The sequence below is a fragment of the Schistocerca serialis genome, chromosome 7 (genome assembly GCF_023864345.2).
Source record: "Schistocerca serialis cubense isolate TAMUIC-IGC-003099 chromosome 7, iqSchSeri2.2, whole genome shotgun sequence".
Classification (NCBI taxonomy): domain Eukaryota; kingdom Metazoa; phylum Arthropoda; class Insecta; order Orthoptera; family Acrididae; genus Schistocerca; species Schistocerca serialis.
In genome coordinates, this window is record NC_064644.1 from 330182912 (window position 1) to 330193040 (window position 10129).

Consider the following 10129-nt stretch of genomic DNA (forward strand, 5'->3'; position numbering starts at 1 on the left):
TGCTTTTAAATTCCTATACAGTTTTACGTTATGACACAGTCGTGTTTCTATACGCTTCCTAGAGCGCCACACACAACATATAAATAAAAATGTAAATGTTTGTTCAAAATCGTATATCTCCGAAATTTCTCCACCGATTGTTTAGAAATTTTGACACAACATTGTTTTCGAAAACGCTAGTGGTTTCGTACACCTACTGGTATGCCACATGGTATACAACTATTTGTATGTTACATACATAGTAAATAAAAATATAATGTATATAATACATATATGACACTCCAATAGGTATATACAGGGTGGTCGGAAATTCCCGTTACAGACTTCTAGGACTTGTAGACGGGAGTGAGTACATCGTATTTTGAATAGGAACCCACGTCCGGAAACGTCATTCAACGAGACTACAGAGCGTCTGTAGATGTTAGTATACACGGGGTGATTCCGTGATGATGCTACAGACTTTCTAGGATGACGGAGAACGACAAATGTATTAATTTGAAGCGAGGATCCCTGTACCGGAAACGAACTAAAGTTATAAACGAAACCCGTTCTGATACCTCTGAGAGTTGAGTACATGTACCAGTTCTTGTGCTGCGAAGAGCGTAGGGCCGGTAATTTTCAGTGGTGGTAGTGTGGACAAAAACGAGAAAAAATGTCCAATAAACGTGGGCTTTAAAGTGCATACCTTAACAGCTATGAACACTTGCTCAGTAGAAGAGATGTGTTTCATATTATTGAAGATGAGCGAATGGTCATAGCTCCTCAGGTATGCATTTGAAAGTCGTCGCCATGCAATTCCTGGTGCATAGAAATACGGTACGGGTGCAATCGATGTTGATGTAGCATTCTCAACACCGACGTTTTTGAGATTCCCGATTCTCGCGCAATTTGTCTGCTACTGATGTGCGGATTAGCAGCGACAGCAGCTAAAACACCTACTTGGGCATCATTATTTGTTGCAGCTCGTGGTTGACATTTCAAATGTGGCTGAACACTTCCTGTTTCCTTAAATAACGTAACTATACTGAGAACGGTCCGGACACTTGGATGATGTCGTCCAGGATACCAAGCAGCATACATAGCACAAGACCGTTGAGCATGTGGATCACAATAGCCATACATCAACACGATATCGATCTTTTCCGCAATTGGCAAACGGTCCATTTTAACACGGGTAATGTATCACGAAGCAAATACCGTCCGCACTGGCGGAATGTTACGTGATACCATGTACTTATACAAAGCGAAAAAAGTGGTCCAACTAAAACATTCATATTTCTATACATACTACACGAATATGCAATTAAAACTGGGGGTTCCTATTTTAAAAAAACGCAGTTGATATCCGTTTAACCTATGGCAGCGCCATCTAGCGGGCCAACCATAGCGCCATCTGGTTTCCCCCTTCAAGCTAGACCAGTTTCGTTCTTTGTAGCTTTTTTCGTTTGACGCTTATTTCGTGAGATATTTGGCCCGGTCACTATCAATGGACCACCCTGTATATAAGAGTACTTATTTACCCTATACATTATTAAAGCTCCAGTTTCAAACCACTGTAGAAAGAGAAGCACCATTCAGATTAATATCAAATTTGAATAGCATTTTATTACGCAGGGGAGACGTCATAGGGGAAAAATTAACAGAATTTGACTAATAGGTGTCACTGCAAGCTTTAGAATATGCACACCAACAGGTGCATGCGGCAATGACTTTTCCTCCATTTGCATCTGAAAGCGCCGACATGACTGTCTCCTTGAAGGATCGGACGCTGTTTCACAAGAACGGTGACTGTACGCCAGTGGCCCAGCAGGAGTCCGGGCACTCAGGGTATGAAGAAAGGCGTTGGTCCGATGTCTGCAAAGGGTCTAGAGAAAATGACTACAATATTTGAAAAGACATGTTATTTTGAAGTGCAATGTGGCAGAGGGAGGAAAGCAGCTGATCTGCCGTCTCTCGAAGATGTGGCCACAGAGTTATAAAAGAGGTCGAGAAGTGGTACGCAAACATGGAATGTACGGGGAGCTGGCCGAACGTTGAACGTGCCTGCGACCTCAGTGCCTAATACCCTGCATTGCTATTCATACTAAATCACTATTTTTAGGAGTTGCTTCTTACTGACATGCCAGCCAAACAAACATTCGCTCTGGAATTTGTTGCTCGCGTGGAAGTGGAGAATGAATGGCTATGGAACATTCTGTGGACAAGCGAAGCCCATTTCCATCCCAAAGGACATATCAATACGCAGAATTACGTAATATTGGTAACGGAAAACGCCCACGCACATCAAGCGGTAACACTTCATTCCGCAAATGTGACTGAGTGGTGCGCATTGACGGCATCGCTTATCGTAGGACCGCATTTTATCGGGAAGGTAAGTGCTGCGGGTCCTGTTACCTGTACAGACACTGGTAAAAGTTAGGAGAGTTTTTTTGCTCAACGTCACTCCAACAGTTCAACAGCGTGGGTGTGTTGATAGGAACACTTTTTTGCAAGATTGCCACTCCTCCGCACATTGCACAGCCAGTCGAACTGCTGCTGCAGAGGGATTTCGGAAATCCTAGAATTATCAGCCATTTCCGCACAGCCTGGCTTTCCAATCAACTGATCTCAATCCGTGTGACTTCCGGCTGTGGTACAGTACTGGCCATTAAAATTGCTACACCACGAAGATGACGTGCTACAGAAGCGAAATTTAACCGACAGGAAGAAGATGCTGTGATATACAAATGATTAGCTTTTCAGAGCATTCACACAAGGTTGACGCCGGTGACGACACCTACAACGTGCTGACATGAGGAAAGTTTCCAACCGATTTCTCATACACAAACAGCAGTTGACCGGCGTTGCCTGGTGAAACGTTGTTGTGATGCCTCGTGTAAGGAGGAGAAATGCGTACCATCACGTTTCCGATTTTGATAAAGGTCGGATTGTAGCCTATCGCGATTGCGGTTTATCGTATCGCGACACTGCTGCTCGCGTTGGTCGAGAACCACTGACTGTTAGCACAATATGGAATCGGTGGGTTCAGGAGGGTTATACGGAGCGTAGTGCTGGATCCAAACGGCCTCGTATCACTAGCAATCCAGATGACATGCATATTATCCGCATGGCTGTAACGGATCGTGCAGCCACGTCTCGATCCCTGAGTCAACAGATGGGGACGTTTGCAAGACAACAACCATCTGCACGAACAGTTCGACGACATTTGCAGCAGCGTGGACTATCAGCTCGGAGACCATGGTTGGGGTTACCTTTGACGCTGCATCACAGACAGGAGCGCCTGCGATGGTGTACTCAACTACGAACCTGGGTGCACGAATGGCAAAACGTCATTTTTTCGAATGAATCCGGGTTCTGTTTACAGCATCATGATGGTCGCATCCGTGATTGGCGACATCGCGGTGAACGCACATTGGAAGCGTGTATTCGTCATCGCCATACTGGCGTATCACCCGGCGTGATGGTATGGGGTGCCATTGGTTACACGTCTCGGTCACCTCAGGTTCGCACCGACAGCACTTTGAACAGTGGACGTTACATTTCAGATGTGTTACGACCCATGGCTCTACCCTTCATTCGATCCCTGCGAAACCCTACATTTCAGCAGGATAATGCACGATCGCATGTTGCAGGTCCTGTACGGGCCTTTCTGGATACAGAAAATATTCGACTGGTGCGCAGGCCAGCACATTCTCCAGATCTCTCACCAACTGAAAGCGTCTGGTCAATGGTGGCCGAGCAACTGGCTCGTCACAATACGCCAGTCACTACTCTTGATGAACTGTGGTATCATGTTAAAGCTGCATGGGAAACTGTACCTGTACACGCCATCCAAGCTCTGTTTGACTCAATGCCCAGGCGTATCAAAGCCGTTATTACGGCCAGAGGTGGTTGTTCTGGGCACTGATTTCTCAGGATCTATGCACCCAAATAGCGTGAAAATGTAATCACATGTCAGTTCTAGTATAATACATTTGTCCAATGAATACCCGTTTATCATATGCATTTCTTCTTGGTTAGCAATTTTAATTGCCAGTAGTGTATCTACGGATCGGAGCGTGGAATGTCAGATCCCTTAATCGGTCAGGTAGGTTAGAAAATTTAAAAAGGGAAATGGATAGGTCATAGTTAGATATAGTGGGAATTAGTGAAGCTCGGTGGCAGGAGGAACAAGACTTTTGGTCAGGCGAATACAGGGTTATAAATACAAAATCAAATTGGGGTAATGCAGGAGTAGATTTAATAATGAATAAAAAATAGGAGTGCGGGTAAGCAACTACAAACAGTATAGTGAACGCATTATTGCGGCCAAGATAGACACGAAGCCCACGCCTACTACAGTAGTAAAGTTTATATGCCAACTAGTGCTGCAGATGACAAAGAAATTGATGCAATGTATGATGAGATAAAAGAAATTATTCAGATAGTGAAGAAAGACGAAAATTTAATAGTCATGGGTGACTGGAATTCGGCAGTAGGAAAAGGGAGAGAAGGAAACGTAGTAGGTGAATATGGATTGGGGTAAGAAATGAAAGAGGAAGCCACCTGTTAGAATTTTGCACAGAGCACAACTTAATCATAGCTAAAACTTGGTTCAAGAATCATACAAGAAGGTTGTATACATGGAAGAATCCTGAAGATAATGACAGGTTTCAGATAGATTATATAATGGTAAGACAGAGATTTAGGAACCAGGTTTTAAATTGTAAGACATTTCCAGGGGCAGATGTGGACTCTGACCACAATCTCTTGGTTATGAACTGTAGATTAAAACTGAAGAAACTGCAAAAAGATGGGAATTTAAGAAATGGGACCTTGATAAACTGAAATAACATAGGTGTTACAGTGTTTCAGGGAGAGCATAAGGGAACAATCGACAGGAATGGTGGAAAGAAATACAGTAGAAGAAGAATGGGTAGCTCTGAGGGATGAATTAGTGAAGGCATCAGAGGATCAAATAGGTAAAGAGATGAGGGCTAGTAGAAATCCTTGGGTAACAGAAGATATATTGAATTTAATTGATGAAAGGAGAAAATATAAAAATGCAGTAAATGAAGCAGGCAAAAAGGAATACAAACGTCTCAAAAATGAGATCGACAGGAAGTGCAAAATGGCTAAGCAGGGATGGCTAGAGGACAAATGTAAGGCTTATCTTACTAGTAGTAAGGTAAATGCTGCCTACAGGAAAATTAGAGAAATCTTTGGAGACAAGAGAACCACTTGTATGAACATCAAGAGCTCAGATGGAAACCCAGTTCTGAGCAAAGAAGGAAAAGCAGAAAGGTGGAAGGAGTATATAGAGGGTCTATACAAGGGCGATGGACTTGAGGACAATATTATGCAAATGGAAGAGGATGTAGATGAAAATGAAATGGGAGATATGATACTGCGTGAAGAGTTTGATAGAGCAGTGAAAGATCTAAGTCGAAACAAGGCCCCAGGAGTAGCCAACATTCCATTAGAACTACTGACAGCCTTGGGAGAGCCAGTCCTGACAAAAATCTATCATCTAGTGAGCAAGATGTATGAGACAGGCGAAATACCCTCAGACTTCAAGAAGAATATAATAATTCCAATCCCAAAGAAAGCAGGTGTTGACAGATGTGAAAATTACCGAACTATCAGTTTAATAAGCCACGGCTGCAAAATACTAACGCGAATTCTTTACAGACGAGTGGGAAAACTAGTAGAAGCCGACCTCGGGGAAGATCAGTTTGGATTCCGTAGAAATATTGGAACACGTGAGGCAATACTGACCCTACGACTCATCTTAGATTAAGGAAAGGCAAACCTACGTTTCTAGCATTTGTAGACTTAGAGAAAGCTTTTGACAATGTTGACTGGAACACTCTCTTTGAAATTCTGAAGGTGGCAGAGGTCAAATACAGGGAGCGAAAGGCTATTTACAATTTGTACAGAAACCAGATGGCAATTATAAGATATGATGGCACGAAAGGGAAGCAGTTGTTGGGAAGGGAGTGAGACAGGGTTGTAGCCTCTCCCCGATGGTAGTCAACCTGTATTGAGCAAGCAGTAAAGGAAACAAATGAAAAATTTGGAGTAGGTATTAAAATCCATGGAGAAGAAATAAAAACTTTGAGGTTCGCCGATGACATTGTAATTCTGTCAGAGACAGCAAAGGACTTGGAAGAGCAGTTGAACGGAATGGATAGTGTCTTGAAAGGAGGATATAAGATGAACATCAACAAAAGCAAAATTAGGATAAGGGAATGTAGTCGAATTAAGTCGGGTGATGCTGAGGGAATTAGATTAGGAAATGAGACACTTATAATAGTAAAGGAGTTTCGCTATTTGGGGAGCAAAGTAACAGATGATGGTCGATGTAGAGAGGATATAAAATGTAGACTGGCAATGGGAAGGGAAGCGTTTCTAAAGGAGAGAAATTTGTTAACATCGAGTATAGATTTAAGTGTCAGGAAGTCGTTTCTGAAAGTACACTCCTGGAAATGGAAAAAAGAACACATTGACACCGGTGTGTCAGACCCACCATACTTGCTCCGGACACTGCGAGAGGGCTGTACAAGCAATGATCACACGCACGGCACAGCGGACACACCAGGAACTGCGGTGTTGGCCGTCGAATGGCGCTAGCTGCGCAGCATTTGTGCACCGCCGCCGTCAGTGTCAGCCAGTTTGCCGTGGTATACGGAGCTCCATCGCAGTCTTTAACACTGGTAGCATGCCGCGACAGCGTGGACGTGAACCGTATGTGCAGTTGACGGACTTTGGGCGAGGGCGTATAGTGGGCATGCGGGAGGCCGGGTGGACGTACCGCCGAATTGCTCAACACGTGGGGCGTGAGGTCTCCACAGTACATCGATGTTGTCGCCAGTGGTCGGCGGAAGGTGCACGTGCCCGTCGACCTGGGACCGGACCGCAGCGACGCACGGATGCACGCCAAGACCGTAGGATCCTACGCACTGCTGTAGGGGACCGCACCGCCACTTCCCAGCAAATTAGGGACACTGTTGCTCCTGGGGTATCGGCGAGGACTATTCGCAACCGTCTCCATGAAGCTGGGCTACGGTCCCGCACACCGTTAGGCCGTCTTCCGCTCACGCCCCAACATCGTGCAGCCCGCCTCCAGTGGTGTCGCGACAGGCGTGAATGGAGGGACGAATGGAGACGTGTCGTCTTCAGCGATGAGAGTCGCTTCTGCCTTGGTGCCAATGATGGTCGTATGCGTGTTTGGCGCCGTGCAGGTGAGCGCCACAATCAGGACTGCATACGACCGAGGCACACAGGGCCAACACCCGGCATCATGGTGTGGGGAGCGATCTCCTACACTGGCCGTACACCACTGGTGATCGTCGAGGGGACACTGAATAGTGCACGGTACATCCAAACCGTCATCGAACCCATCGTTCTACCATTCCTAGACCGGCAAGGGAACTTGCTGTTCCAACAGGACAATGCACGTCCGCATGTATCCCGTGCCACCCAACGTGGCCTGGCCAGCAAGATCTCCGGATCTGTCCCCCATTGAGCATGTTTGGGACTGGATGAAGCGTCGTTTCACGCGGTCTGCACATCCAGCACGAACGCTGGTCCAACTGAGGCGCCAGGTGGAAATGGCATGGCAAGCCGTTCCACAGGACTACATCCAGCATCTCTACGATCGTCTCCATGGGAGAATAGCAGCCTGCATTGCTGCGAAAGGTGGATATACACTGTACTAGTGCCGACATTGTGCATGCTCTGTTGCCTGTGTCTATGTGCCTGTGGTTCTGTCAGTGTGATCATGTGATGTATCTGACCCCAGGAATGTGTCAATAAAGTTTCCCCTTCTTGGGACAATGAATTCACGGTGTTCTTATTTCAATTTCCAGGAGTGTATTTGTATGGAGTGTAGCCATGTATGGAAGTGAAACATGGACGATAAATAGTTTGGACAAGAAGAGAATAGAAGCTTTCGAAATGTGGTGCCACAGAAGAATGCTGAAGATTAGATGGTAGATCACATAATTAATGAGGAGTCATTGAATAGAATTGGGGAGAAGAGGAGTTTGTGGCACAATTTGAGTAGAAGAAGGGATCGGTTGGTACGACATGTTCTGAGCCATCAAGGGATCACCAATTTAGTATTGGAGGGTAGCGTGGAGGGTAAAAATCGTAGAGGGAGACCAAGAGATGAATACACTAAGCAGATTCAGAAGAATGGAAGATGCAGTAAGTACTGGGAGATGAAGAAGCTTGCACAGGATAGAGAAGCATGGAGAGCTGCATCAAACCAGTCTCAGGACTGAAGACCACAACAACAACATAGTGTATTATTTGAAAGATGTGTGTCAGTGCTCCATTTACGAACTTATCTGAATTGAAAGCACACACTGCGCAACACGTTCTGAACGTGACCCATGAGACACGCCGATCTGTTTTGGACCATGTTTTTTATCGGTTTCAACTTGTGGCAGAAAAAGGTGGGCCGCATGTTGAATATGTTTTGTGCCAGTCTCAGGACAATTAGAAACCGATGTTATTTTGCTTTTTATGCTGTTTTTGGCTCCAGGGCAATTAAAAACTGACGTCGTTTTGCTTCTTCGTGGTTGTTTACCTCAGGACAATGAAGAACTGATTTTCCCTTCAGAGTTGGTACGACCTTGCCGTGGTGAGCGGCCTTACCCCACTAAAAGTGCCACAACTGTTCAGTGCCGAACCAGCGCAGTCATGCACATTCAGCAGTACGGATGGTGTAATGTGCATCTCAAACCATAACTGTTCTACTGCGTTTTACCTGTCATTTGTAGTCGACCCTGTTTACGTTAAGACGCTTACAGCACCATCTATAAGTAAAATTTACGTTACAAATTCTATTTTGTTCCATAACGTTTCCCCCTTTGCGTGAGTAACATGCTGTTCATATTTGAGGCCGTTCTGAGCAGTGGTTGTTTTTCTACAGTGTTTCGAAACTGGAACTTTAATTATGGACACCCAGTATACTAATAAAAATGTAAATGTTAAATCTCCATTAAGCTCTTCACCGACAGCTTTGATATTTTGACACATCGTTGCACCTGAATATTTGAGGGTTTTTATTTTTATATACCTACTAGAGAGCCACATACAATATATAAACATATACGTAATAACTACAGGGGAAATCAATAAAAATGTAAATGCCCGTTTGTACAAAATCGTAAATCTCCAAAAGGTTCTAAACCCATTTCTTTGTGATTTTAACACAAAACTGCATTCGAATACACGTGTGTTTTTAAGTACCTATTTTTTAATATAGTTGCCTTTATGGCATATCTGCTTATCACTAGAATACTACTACAGACCGTGAATATCCAGGAACAATCAGCAAGGCTCAACGCTACAGAGAGAGTTGAAGATGCGTTGGACAGATGAATGGGAGAAAGTGGAGATAGAAAGCGGAAAGAAGGAGATGGACAGAGAGAGAGTGGGGGGGGGGGGAGAGAGGGGCGGGAGGAGATAGATGGAGGAGGAGGAGGTGATGGACAATGAGAGGGGGGGGACTCCAATCCTCATACGTATTACCAGCGTTTGCTTTCCCACTTCTTCCCTTTCCATTTAACCAGACTGACAACAGCAGCGCGTGGCCGGGATCAGCTAGTTACATAATCGATGAGTCAGTTCCGGCGACAACTTTCCCAGTTTACATTAGTTAACAAGGAAGGAACCTTCTGCTTCATTTTCAATAATTGAGAACCGCGTAGCTTGATTTGCCGTGGTCATCAGGGTCATGCCCAACAAAGGGAAGGAGAGGAGCAACTGAGTCCTCGTACCCCCACATACCTGCACCCTCTGCCTACTGAAGAAAAATTACGATCTTCACAAATCGAATTAGCATCCCATCTTATCCCACAACACCGACAGATTTATCAGTTCGGTACCAGTCTGTGGAAAGCTAGAACATGTTGTAAAGCAGCGGCCTCTTTCTGGCCTTTCTCATCACATTTTATGCTATTTGCACACTCAATTGGCCGCCCGCGGTGGCCGAGCGGTTCTAGGTGCTTCAGTCCGAAACCGCGCGGGTGCTACAGTCTAATCCTCCCCCGGGCATAGATGTGTTTGATGTCCTTAGGTTAGTTAGTTTTAAATAGTTCTAAGTCTGGGAAAATACCTTGAGTTAGTGATGCATTAC